The sequence below is a fragment of the Pelophylax lessonae genome (assembly GCF_965119305.1).
Source record: "Pelophylax lessonae genome assembly, chromosome: 2".
Classification (NCBI taxonomy): domain Eukaryota; kingdom Metazoa; phylum Chordata; class Amphibia; order Anura; family Ranidae; genus Pelophylax; species Pelophylax lessonae.
The window spans coordinates 279,281,848-279,295,862 of record NC_138769.1 but is presented as its reverse complement, the minus strand read 5'-3'; positions in this window follow the sequence as shown (position 1 = coordinate 279,295,862).

Below are 14,015 nucleotides of genomic sequence, written 5' to 3'. Positions count from 1 at the left end.
GGGGTCGGTGCATACAGTAGTGTGCGGTGGGCTGCGCTCGCCGCGGTCTTAAAGGGGCAGTACTTTATTTCAGTTGATACTGGGGCATGGATTCTCAGGATTGCAAGTTTCCTCCCACCTTGGTGGGGGGCCAAGGGGCTGCTGCATCCCCCGAGGGGGCTGATCTGGCTGCTGTTGTGGCGAACTTGGCTTCTCAGGTGCAGATGCTGATGGCTGATCGATCCGCAAAACGGCCCAGGTTATCCATTTCCTCTGATTCAGAGGGCGATGGGGCTGCTATGGCTGGAGTGCCCTTCTCAGGGTCTTGTTCATCTCTGGACCTTATGGGGTCTGAGGGGGAGGCTGAGGTAGAAGGGGTTGATACTTCTCCCCCTGGCTCGCCTGAAGAGCTTGCACTCATGGATGAGTTGATTACTTCTATCAAGGAAACACTGCATCTGCAGGATGATCCGTGTCCTCCTGCTTTGATGTCCTCTTATGGGACGCAAAGGAAACGCAAAGCAGCGCAGGCTTTTCCCTGCCCTGCGGAATTTCAGCGCGCTGTTGATGAGCAATGGCGCAATTTAAAGAAGCCTTTTACTGTGCCAAGTAAGTTCAAGCTGCGTTATCCATTTACACCCACCACTGATGAGCGTTGGTGTGTGCCGCCTCAGGTGGATCACGCGGTGGCAGTTTTGAATAAATCTACTGCGATTCCTGCTGAGGATACCCCGGTGTTCCGGGACCCTACGGACAGGAGATTGGAGTCTCTGGCCCATCATTCTTATACGGTTGCTGGTTCTATGCTGAAGCCTATTTTTGCTTCCATTATGGCAGCCCAAGCTATTGCGGATTGGACGCAGGTGCTCAGGCGCACCCTGGTGGCTGACTCTGCTCCGCTGACAACGTTGGCTATGGTAGATCAAGTTCATCAGGGTGTCATGTATTTGTGCGATGCGGACTTGGATTTAGTTCCTTTGGCTGCGCGCCTCTCCAGTGTCGCGGTGTTGAACCGTCGCCTGATATGGCTGAAATGTTGGTCGGTTGACCAATCTTCTCGCAAGACTTTAGCTAATTTACCCTACGCGGGATCTCGCCTTTTTGGCGAGTCTTTGGATACTCTGATAAAGGGAATTTCCGGGGGTAAGAGCACTCTCTTGCCCCAAACTCACAAGAATGAGTTTGTTCGCGGTAAGAAGAATACCTCGTTCAGGCCCTCTCAGGGGTCCTTTCGTGCCTTTCGGTCACAATACAAGTGCAAGCAAGCCCTTCAAGGGCCAAGGCTCTCAGAAGAAGCCGTGGGCAGGTAAGCAGAAGTCCGGCCAGTCCGGGCCCGCTGCCCATACCAATTCGGCCTGAAGGAGCGCCCTCACCCGGTTCTGGGGTGGGGGGACGTTTGCTCGGTTTTCTTCAACCCTGGCTGGCCCGCATTCGGGACAGGTGGGTTCAGGAAATCGTTCGATCTGGATACAAGATCGAGTTTCTCTCTCGGCCGGCGAGCAGATTTTTTCCCTCAAATCTTCAGCTGTCTCCGGAGCGTTTGCAGGATCTGCACCTGGCGATGCGGGATCTGCGGGCCCTGGGAGTGGTGGTTCCAGTGCCTCATCGGGACAGATTTCGGGGGTTCTACTCCAATCTGTTCACTGTGCCCAGAAAGGAGGGCAAAGTGCGTCCGATTCTGGACTTAAAAGCTCTGAACCGCTTTGTGCGGGTTCGCAAGTTCCGCATGGAATCCCTGCGCTCAGTGGTGGCTGCCCTGAGTCCGGGGGAATTCATGGCCTCCATCGATCTGAAGGATGCGTACCTTCCCATCCCCATTTTCGAGGGTCACCAGAGGTACCTTCGATTCGCCATTGCGGAGGATCATTACCAATTTGTGGCGTTACCCTTCGGTCTCGCTTCGGCTCCGCGGGTTTTCACCAAGGTGCTTGCGCCAGTCCTGGCTTTATTGAGAGCCCAGGGCGTCTCTGTCTTGGGATATCTGGACGACATCTTGCTTCGGTCTGCGACCAGTCAGGGCCTGGTGAACGACCTGTCCATCACGATGCAGACTCTGCAGGAGTTTGGCTGGACGATAAATTTTCCGAAATCAACGTTGTGTCTGTCGGTTCGTCTTCCCTACCTGGGGATGATCCTGGACTCTGCTCAAGCGGAGGTCTTCCTGCCGGAAGACTAGCTCCGGACACTTCAGGACGAGGTCAGGTCCCTCAGGGACACTCAGTGCTCGTTCCTCCAGACATGTATGAGATGTCTGGGTCTAATGGTCTCGGCTTTCGAGGCGATTCCCTTCGCCCAGTTTCACATGCGGGGTCTTCAAGCGGAGATCTTGGCCAAGTGGGACGGGCGTCCACAATCTCTGGATCGGCAGCTTTCGTTGAGCCGCCACACCCGAAGGGGTCTTTTGTGGTGGCTCCAGTCCCTGGCGGTGTCGGGGGGCAAGTCCTTTCGTCCCTTGTCATGGACGGTGATCACCACGGATGCCAGCCTGTCGGGCTGGGGTGGTGTTCTGGGCGTTCTGTCCGCCCAGGGAACTTGGTCGGAGGCGGAATCCTCCCTTCCGATCAACATTCTGGAATTGCGAGCGATAAAACTTTGCCTTCTTCATTGGTCGGAACGGCTTCAGGGCCGTCCGGTTCAGGTTCAGACGGACAATGCCACAGCAGTGGCCTACATCAACCATCAAGGGGGCACTAGGAGTGCCCGTGCTGCTCGGGAAGTAAACGGCATTCTGTCGTGGGCCGAGACACACGTCCCGGCGATAACGGCTGTGCACATTCCGGGGGTGGAGAACTGGCAGGCGGACTATCTGAGTCGCCAGACTCTGGACCAGGGGGAATGGTCCCTTCACCCGGATGTCTTCCAGATGTTGTGCGCGAAGTGGGGTCTTCCAGATGTGGACCTGTTCGCGTCTCGTCTGAACAACAAGGTGGAAAGGTTCGTGGCAAGGACGCGCGATCCTGGGGCAGACGCCTCAGACGCGTTGGTGGTGCCCTGGCATCAGTATCGTCTGATGTATGCCTTTCCACCGATTCAGCTGCTGTCCAGGCTGCTTCGCAGGCTGGCCTCGGAACCGCACGCGGTGATTCTGGTGGCACCGGACTGGCCTCGCCGGTCTTGGTACGCAGACCTCGTAAATCTGGCAGTCGACGCTCCGTGGCGTCTGCCGCTTCGGGATGACCTTCTGTCTCAAGGGCCGATATTCCATCCTGCTTTACAGTCGCTGGCTTTAACGGCCTGGCTGTTGAAAGCCAGGTCCTGAAGGATAGGGGTCTCTCCCCTGAGGTCATTCCCACTTTGATCAAGGCTAGAAAAGCCTCTTCGGGAAAAATTTACTACCGTACTTGGAAAGCGTACTTTGCCTGGTGTGAGTCCAGGGGGTATTCTCCTCGCTCCTACTCGGTGTTGAGTGTGTTGGCTTTCCTCCAAACTGGAGTGGACCAGCGTTTGGCGTTGGCCACAATTAAGGGTCAGATTTCTGCGCTGGCCGTTCTTTTTCAGCGCCCAGTAGCGTCTAATTCATTGATTAGCACCTTTGTTCAGGGGGTGCGACATTTGGCCCCTCCTAGGAGGGAACCTTTGCCTCCATGAGACTTGAACTTGGTTCTGTCCGTGTTACAACAGGCTCCCTTTGAAAAGATCAGGGAGAGCTCGTTGTCTCTGTTGTCCAAGAAGGTTGCTTTTTTGGTGGCGATCACTTCGGCTCGCAGGGTGTCGGAGCTGGCGGCTTTGTCCTGCAGCTCTCCCTACTTGGTGATTCACTTGGATAAGGTGGTCTTGCGACCTAACCCATCTTTTCTTCCGGAAAGGATCTCAGAGTTTCACCTGAATGAGGACATTGTCTTGCCTTCGCTTTGCGCGAAGCCTAAGCATCCGAAAGAGGTGGCTTTGCATACCTTGGATGTTGTTCGGGCGATCAGGGTTTACCTGTCATCGACTTAGTCCTTTCGCAAGTCGGATTCCTTATTCATCCTTCCAGAGGGACCTCGGAAGGGCATGGCGGCGTCGGCTGCTACCATCGCCAAATGGATCAGACAGACAATTTGTGCAAGCCTATGCTTTGAGGGGGAAGGTTCCTCCTTTCCCTGTGAAGGCGCACTCTACCAGATCTCTGAGTACGTCTTGGGCCTATCGTCATCAGGCTTCTGTGGCCCAGGTGTGTAAGGCGGCGACTTGGTCATCCGTTCACACCTTCTCCAAATTTTACAAAGTGGATGTTCAGGCATCAGCAGATGCTTCCTTTGGCCGTAAAGTTCTTAGTGCGGCAGTGCCTTAGCGTCCCTTGTTTGGGCCCTTGGCTGTTGGGGTGTTTTTACCCCTGAGTTACTTGTTCTTCCTGGGTTGTTGCTCCTGTTGAGCACGTTTTCCTGTTACCAGGTTGGTTCTCTTACTTTGGTAAGGTTCCTTTCTCTGATGTGGGTACTGCGTTGCTTTATGCGCGGCTGCGTTTTTTCCCACCCCTCATGTCTACACTGCTCTGGGACGTCCCCAATAGTGAAGATTATGAAGTGGCGGCGACTGTCGGAGGACGTAAGAGAAAACTGAATTTTTGTAAAATCTTACCGTAAAATTCCTTTCTCTGAGTCCTCCGACAGTCGCCGCCCCGCCCCTCTTTTGGGGTTTGTTTATGTACTCTTCTGCTATGCTACTGAAACTGAGTTGAGAATGCTGGAAGCAGGGAGGTATTGACTGAGGGGACCACCCCCTAGGGGTGTGATATGCTAAAAGCTTTGATATTAACAAATCTTGTTGCCTAGCTACTCCTGCGGAGCAAAGGTCAATTACCCCAATAGTGAAGATTATGAAGTGGCGGCGACTGACGGAGGACTCAGAGAAAGGAATTTTACGGTAAGATTTTACAAAAATTCCGTTTTTTTTTTACACAAAGCTGTCAATTTATGCAATATTTCTAACACATAGCATGTACATAGCAAAAATTGCACCCCAAAATACATTCTGCTATTCCTCCTGAGTATGGCGATACCACATGTGTAACACTTTTTCACAGCCTGGCCACATACATAGGCCTAACATCCAAGTAGCACTTTTCACAAAGTTGTCCATTTATCCACTTTAAGACTGGGCCTATTTTTGACACTTGGTGTTTACAAGCTAAAATCATTTTTTTTTTTTGCTAGAAAACTACTTAGAACCCCCAAACATTATATATTTTTTTTAGCAGAGACCCTAGAGAATAAAATGGAGATCGTTGCAATATTTTTTATCGCACCATATTTGCGCAGCAGTCTTCCAAATGCAATTTTTTTGAAAAAAAATCACTTTTTTTAACTAAAAAATAAGAAACCATTAAATTTAGCCCAATTTTTTTCCATAATGTGAAAGATAATGTTACGCCGAGTAATTAGATACCCAACATGTCATGCTTCAAAATTGTGCATGCTCACAGAATGGCGCCAAACATTGGTACTTAAAAATCCCCGTAGGCAACATTTTAAAAATTTCTGCAGGTTACCAGCTTAGAGTTACAGAGGAGGTCTAGGGCTCAAATTATTGCTCTCGCTCTAACGATCGCGGAGATACCTCACATGTATGGTTTGAACACCGTTTACATATGTGGGCGGGACTTGCGTATGCGTTTGCTTCTGCGCACGAGCTAACGGGGACAGGGCACTTTCATTTTTTTTTCCTATTTATTTTATTTATTATTTTTTTATTTTTACACAGTTTAAAAAAAAAATGTTTTGATCTTTTTTATTCCTATTACAAGGAATGTAAACATCCCTTGTAATAGAAATAGGCATGAAAGGTCCTCTTTATTGTGAGATCTGGGGTCAAAAAGACCCCACACCTCGCAACTACACTAAAAAAGAAAAAAAAAATTGTTGAAAAAGGAAAAAAAAAAAAAAAAAAAAAGCGGCCCTTTAAACCGATTGCTAGGCAACGTCTTTTAACGTAGCTCCGGTCCTCCAAGACCATAGACTCGAGTGAGGGCCATCTTGCCCTCACTCGACTTCCTGTCTCTGAGGATCTGGGACCGGATAGTTTTCCCCGCTGCCGGCCGTCCGGCAAGCTGGGAAAAGGTCTGGGACGGGGCAGGAGGGGGGGGGGGGGCACCTCTTCCCCTGCACCGTAAGGGTAATTCCGCTGCGAATCCGCCACTGGGACCACCCTCATCTGAAAGCCGACCGCCCGCCGTTTCAAAAAATACCGGGGTTATGGCAGCTATCTGCTGCCATAACCCCAGTATTTAGCTTTTAATGGCCGACGCATATAGTCGTTAGGCGGTCGGTAAGTGATTGCATGTATATGGCAAACAGGTGACGATGATTGATGGGGGTGACAGGTGACAATGACTGATGGGGTGACAGATGACAATGACTGATGGGGTGACAGGTGACGATGACTGATGGGGTGACAGGTGACGATGACTGATGGGGTGACAGGTGACAATGATTGATGAGGTGACAGGTGACGATGGTTGATGAGGTGACAAGTGACGATGACTGATGGGGTGACAGGTGACGATGATTGATGGGGTGACAGATGACCATCACTGACGGGGTGACAAGTGACGATGATTGATGGGGTGACAAGTGACGATCACTGATGGGGTGACAAGTGACGATGATTGATGGGGTGACAGGTGATGGGCGATGGTGCACGGCGGTACTGATGGCAGTCTCTGGTGACCGGTGAACTTTAGGCTATGTCCACATGTGAGCGTAGCGATCGCGGGCAGAATCACTGCGATTCTACGCGTGATCCAGAAATCATTGCAAATCGCGGGACGCCTGTGCGTTGCCCGAGATTTGCAATAGCACCCCAAACGCTGTGCGATGTTGCTGCGATTTCCGCCTGCCGAATCGAGGTAACCTCACGCAAACAACGCATGATGCCCCAAAGAAGCTCTTGTACCTTTTTTGGGCATCATGCGTTGTTTGCGCGATGTTACCGCGATTCGACAGGTGGAAATCGCGGCATCGCACAGCATTTGGGGTGCTATTGCAAATCACGGGCAACGCACAGGCGTCCCGCAATTTGCAATGATTTCCGGATCGCGGGCAGAATTGCAGTGATTCTGCCCGCGATCGCTACGCTCACATGTGAACGTAGCCTTATGGGTGTCAATTTCTGGGCACTGATGAGGTGACTGTTGGGTGACAGGTGCAATTGGGGGGGGCTGAGGACTGTGTGGGGACCTTTATTGGTGTGATTTTACATTTGACAGGTACACAGAGCAGTAACTCACTATTTCTAGCTCTGCTCTCCTCACACTGGAAACTTTGAGGGGAGAAGAGCTAGTAACAGTGAGTTACTGCTCTGTGTTTACATTTTGTGATCGACTGTGAATGGATTCACAGCCGATCACTTAGTAAACAGTCACTGTCAGTGACTGTTTACTACTGCCGGTGACAGCTGTGTTCCTTCGGAACACAGCGCCACCGACATGACCGCGCTGCGCGCTCCCGATTGCGCATGCGCGGTCATCTTCGGATGTGATCGGCTGTGTCATTGGAACACAGCCGATCACGTGGGAAACAGCCATGCCCATTGGCTGTTTCCCCCCTGCTGGTGACGGGGGGTGTCCCGGGGACACCCCGACACCGACAGTGCAGGGCGGCGCGCACACGATCGCGCGCCTGCCCTACTTTTCTGGGATCACGTCATATGACGTCTTCCCAGAACAATGGCCGCACCATCCCGCCGTCAATTGACGGCGGGCGGGCGGCAAGTGGTTAAAGAATTTCTTTGGGTTCTTTTTACTATCCTCCGCTATTTGTCTCTCAAAGTTGATTTTAGCCATTTTGATTTTGTATTTACTTTTCTTATTTGCCTCCTTGTATTGCTCGAAAGCCGATACTGTGCCCTCTGATTTATATTTCTTGAAGGCCATTTTTTTCCCCCTAATAAGTTTTTTAACATTACGGTTTAGCCAGCCAGGTTTAGCCTTGTCTCTTCTAAATTTATTTCCCATAGGAATGCACTGCAAGATGCATTTGTTTAATATGTTCCTAAAGCATTCCCATTTTTCCTCCGTGGTCAGTGATCCCAGGGTTTGGTCCCAGTTTACCCTTTCCATCAATGAGCACAATTTCGGAAAGTTTGCCCTTCTGAAGTTTAGGGTTCTTATGTTCCCCACTTGCCTTGTTATATTGTTATTTACTCTAAATGTGATCATCCTGTATTCGCTAGAGCCCAGGTTGTCCTGGACTCCTGCCTCCGAGATTAGGTCTGGGTCATTAGTGATCAATAGATCCAGGACTGCATTTTCTCTAGTAGGAGAATCCACCAACTGTAGTTGTCCTGTAATGTTTCCATGAATAGACAGGCCTTCTGTGAATGTGTAGTCCCCTCTTCCCAGTCAATGTCGGGATAATTGATGACTGATCCCAGTTTTGCCGCTTTACCCAACAGTGATATAAATTCCAGCTCTACCTCCTCCCTTTGGTTGGGTGGCCTATAGCAAACCCCCACAATTAATTTTCTCTTTTCTTCTTCCCTCTGGAGTTCTACCACACGGATTCTAACTCCATACTCAACCCTTCCATGTACACCGAATACCCTTGGATATTGGCCAGCCAGTCATGTGAGGGGTCGAACCAAGTTTCCGTTATTCCCACTAGGTCTATGTCTTCCTCATGTACTAACATTTCCAACTCATCTATTTTATTAGCTAGGCTCCTGGCATTAGCATATACCCCTCTTAGTTTTGTGGAAGTTGATCATGAATGGTGATTATGTTTATTCCTGTTCGGTTTGATGTTTTCCCGCACAGACCGCCCAATTGACGTTATGGAACTACTGTCGCTGCTGACTCTACTACTGCCTTCTGTCCTTTGCTGCCTCCTCACTGACTCTTCTTCTGAGACCTCCCCCATCTCCTTGTTTAAAAGCCCCTCCAACTTGTTGGCCATCTTTCTCCCCAAAAGAGCTGTACCGTCCCCATTAAAGTGCAGCCCATTCTTACTAAATAGCCGGTAGCCGACTGAGACGTCAGCCGAGTTCTCCATGAACCCAAACCCCTCCTTCCTACAACAATTCCTCAGCCACTTGTTAAGTTCCCTAAGCTCCTCCATCCTTTCCTGTGTGGCTCGAGGTACCGGCAGTATTTCAGAGAAAACCACCTTTGAGGTCCTATTCCTCAATCTATTACCTAAGTCCCTGAAATCGTTCTTTAGGATCCTCCACCTTCCTTTTACTTGGTCATTAGTTCCCACATGCACCATGACTGCTGGGTCATCCCCAGCCCCGCCCAATGATCCGTCAACCCGATCCACGATGTGCCGAACTCGAGCGCCCGGTAAACAACATACTGTTCGGCTACCGCGATCTTTTCGACAGATTGCCCTCTCTGTCCTCTATTGATTGAGTCTCCAACTACCACAACCTGTCTAACCTTTCCTGAGTCACAGCCGCCCTTCTTCCTGGAGCCGCCTCTCCCCTGGCAGCTGGGGGAGGGCGCCTGCTCCAGCACTGCCACCCCTGAGCTGATATCCCCCTCAACCTGCAACTTGGCAAATTTGTTAGGGTGAACCAACTCAGGACTGGACTCCCTGACACTCATCCCACTACCCTTCCTAACGGTCACCCAACTGCCTACCTCTGATGCCTGCATCTCCTCTATTCCTCCCTGACAGTCGCCCCCCCCCCCTCATATAGTCTTCACCAATGGGTATTGACCTCTTATCCACAGGAGTAAGCTAGACAGAAGATTTTGTTAAAAACACAAAACTTTGCATAGACACACCTACAGGGGGCTGTCCCTCTGGTCCAATACCCCCTGCTAGCCTCATTCCCAATTCAGTTTGTCTTTTGCCTAGATAGGAGTAGGCAGGCTTCCCTGTGCTGGCGCTATAGTCTCAGCCTTTTCTTCTGTTTTATTACATTTTATTTTCTGCTAAGTGTGTTTTTCTTTGCACTTTTTATTTGTTCCTGCGCTTAGTTAGACAGACTTCAGACTACAGCGTTTGAGGTGCTGGGAATCGGACTGGTTGTACTAGAGCCTTACAGAATCCAAGCCCGCCATCGAGCGTTTAGCAGGCTATGTGTACGCCCTGGCCTCGCAAATGACCTGTCCCTGTCCTCCGGGACAAAGCCTGCAAAGTGGCTACTTCGCTAGGATGTCTCAACTGCGGTACGCCGCGTATTGCTAGCGTTCTGTTTGGCTGATGGCACCCCTACCACCCAGGGTGGGAGGCTTCCCGTCTCAGAGTGGCACCCACGAATCGCATGGATCGGTGAGTAACATGCTACCCCCTCTGTCTATACATTGTATGCCTGGAGGTGTGTGTGTGGGACCTTCTCTCATGGGGATGGCAGTCTGTTAGAGTCTGTGTGATCCCCTCATGTCAGTCTGTGCGGTCCCTGTGTCTCCCTCACAGTCCCTGCTGGGGCGCTATTTGCAGTCATGCCGCGCTGTGGGGGGTTTGTGGGGGTCCCTGAGTCCCTCGGGAGTGTTTTGTGTCACTTTAGGGGTACAGACATGGCGGTGGGGGCCGCTGCGCTGTAAAACACGCGGGCACCATTTTCGGTGTTGGCATGCTGTTCTGGCTTCATGTGTGGGCATTCAGCAGCCATTTTTCCTAGTGTATCCGCGCCCTTTTGGGCACCATCTTTAATGTGGGCAGTGTATGGTTCGGCGGCCATTTTCTCGGAGCCTCCCCATAGAGTTACATGGGCAACCATTTTTCCGTAGTCAGTTACGGTTTGGGCCTCTAGCGGCGTGACATTACTTCCTTTCTTCCGTCAGATCGAGCTGGAAGCTGGTATAGTACAGCTACACTTCTGGGGGGCTTTTCTATGCTGTTTTTTCTGGGTCATGCCTTACTGGCAGCTATTTTACCTTGTATTTAGCGGCACATGCTGGTCCTCTTTGCGGCGGGGTCCGCCGCTGAGGCTGATTTAAAGGGCCAGCGCCAGAAAAATGTTTAAGTAGGTTTTTTTGGAGTCCCAGGGCAGCATGTTTCCCCCAGCGCTGGTGGAGGGTTCAGGTATGCCTGAATCTTCTGCGCTAAGCTCCCTTCCTTCTGCACTTGCGACTTTAGCGTCTTAAGTGGCTCTGTTGATGTCTGAGCGGGCTTTTAGAAAAAGACCCAGACTGTCTCAGTCTATTTATCCTGAGCTAGATATGGTTGCCATGGACAGTGTACCCCCCTGAAGGGTCTCAGTCCTCTCGGTCGGTGGGTAGGTGGAGGGGGTCGATTCCCCCTCTGGGTCGGCCATAGAACGCGCAGCACTGTCTACGCTTATAGTTCTGTTGTGGCTACACTGCATTTGAGGGATGAGCCCCACCCCCAGGTACGCTGTCCTCCTTTGGGACCCGCAGAACCCAGAAAGCGGCTCAGGTATTCCCTGTCCCGCTGAGTTTCACGTAACGGTGAATGTACAATGGCGCAATTTAATGCGCAAATTTTGTGGTACCTACGCGGTTTCAGTACCGTGGTCCCTTTGCGTCTCCGATGGATTCGCACTGGACTGTGACCCCTAAGGTGGACCACACGGTATCCGGTTTACACAAGGCCACTCTGATGCCCACGGAGGCTTATCCGGTGCTTAGAGACCCGGCGGATAGGCGGGTGGAATCTCTTGCCCGCCACTCCTATGTGGTGGCAGGTTCCTTGCTGAAGCCCGTGTTCGCCTCAGTAATGGTCTCTCAGGCTGTGGTGGAGTGGACTTAGGTGCTCAGACGCACCCTTGTGGCTGATTCCGCCCCTCCTGCTACTTTGGAGATGGTGGACCAAATTGTTCAGGCGGTTTATGCTGGGGGTAAAAGCACTCTGCTGCCCCATCTGTCCAAGGGTATGTTTTTCCCACGATAAGCAGGGCCCTTCCTTTAATCCTAACCAGGGGTCCTTTCGTGCCTTTAACCACTTAAGCCCCGGAAGATTTTACCCCCTTCCTGACCAGGGCCTATTTTGCGATTCGGCACTTCGTGATTTTAATGGACAATTGCACGGTCGTGCGACGCTGTACCCTAATGAAATTGATGTCCTTTTTTCCCCACAAAAAGAGCTTTCTTTTGGTGGTATTTGATCACCTATGCGATTTTTTGATCATGCGCTATAAACAAAAAAAGAGCGACAATTTTGCAAAAATATCAATATTTTTCACATTTTTTTTATATGAAATTCCCCCCCCCCCCAAAAAAATGTAAAAATCAAATTATTTTAACATTTTAGGCCAATTTGTTTTCTGCTACATATGTTTGGTAAAAAAAATAGCAAAAAGCGTATTTTGATTGGTTTGCGCAAAAGTTATTGCGTTTACTAACTAAGGGAAAGATTTTTGCCATTTTTATTATTTTTTTTTTTTTTAACGAGTAATGGCTGCGATCTGTGATTTTTTTATTTTTTTATTTTGCAGGACTGCGACATTACGGCGGACAGATCGGACCCTTGACTGACATTTTTTACACTTTTGGGGGTACCAGTGACATTGCTACAGTAATCAGTGCTATACATATGCACTGTTACTGTAAAAATGACACTGGCAGGGAAGGAGTTAACTTTATTAGAGAGGGAGGGGTTAAGTGTGTCCCTAGGGGCGTGATTCTTACTGTGATTGGATGCGGCTTTTCATGTAACAGCAGAGATCAATAGTCCTACATAGCTGTGCTGTTACACAGGGGAAAATGTCAGGCGGCTTTGTTTACATTAGCCGCCTGCCTTTCTCCCGGTGTAACCGACGATCGCGAGTGACTGGCGGACATCGGGTCCGCCGGTCACCCGCACGCGGGGGGGTCCGTTAGCGAGCGGGAGGTGCGCCTCCGGCAGTGAGAGCGGGAGCGCGCCTCCGGCAGCGCGCGCTCGCCCCCTAGAGCCTCACAGGCAAGCGACGTAGTACTAGTAGTAGTACTTTGCCTGTGACCGCCGCAGTAAATAGTCATGTGGCGGTCAGCAAGCGGTTAAGGCACATGACAAGGGTGAATCCTTCTAGGCCTCTAGTGGCCAGAAGAAGCCTTGGGTGGGCAAGTCTATAGCCGCCCACTCTGGCACGGCGGCCCCGTCCGCCATTCAGGACAGATAGGTTTAGGAACTCATTCGGTCGGGGTGCAAGATTGAATTTCGATCGTGCCCAGCAGACAGATTCTTTCCCTCAAATCTTCATTGACCCCAGATCGTTTTCATGATCTTCCACTGGTGGCTCAGGATCTCCTCGCCCAGGGGGTGATCGTCCCGGTGTCACATCGGGACAGATTTTCGGGAGTTTTTACTTGAATCTGTTCATGGTGCCTTGAAAGGAGGGCAAGGTGCATCCGATTCTGGACCTAAAGTTTCTAGACCGCTTGTGCGGGTTCAAGAATTCCGTATGGAATCCCTCTGATCGGTGGTGGCCTCTCTGAGCCCGGCAGATTTCCTGGCTTTTAATCGACCTCGAGAATGCGTTTCTACACATCCTTATATTCGAGGGTCATCAGAGGTGCCTCTGATTCGCAATCGCAGAGGAGCGCTATCAGTTCGTGGCGTTACCTTTCAGTCTTGCTTCGGCTCCAAGGGTGTTTACCAAAGCTTTGGCTCCTGTTCTGGCCCTGTTGCGGGCGCAGGGGTTCACAATCCTTGGATGTCTGGACGATCTCCTGTTAAGGTCGAGTTCCAGTTCAACTCTGTTAACCACGGTTCAGACGCTCCAGGAGTTCGGGTGGGCCATCAACTTTCAGAAGTCGACATTGTTCCCTTCTGTTCATCTCCCTTATCTGGGAATGGTCCTGGTCTCCGCCCTTGCAAGAGTTTTTTCCTGCCGGAGGACATATTCCGGACTCTGCTGAATGAGGTCAGGTCCCTCATGGACAACGAAACCTCATCACTCAGGACCTGTGTGCGGTCCCTAGGTTTGATGGTGTCAGCCTTCGAGGCGATGCCGTTTTCACGGTTCCACACGCGATCTCTGCAAGCGGAGATCCTAGCCCGGTGAGACAGGCGTCCTCAGTCCTTGGATAGGAGGATATCTTTGAGTCACCAGGTCAGAGCGGACCTTTTGTGGTGGCTCCAGTCTCTGGCTCTGACGGAAGGGAAGTCCTTCCGGCCGTTGTTGTGGTAGGTGCTCACCACGGACGCCAGCCTGTTGTGCTGAGGTGGCGT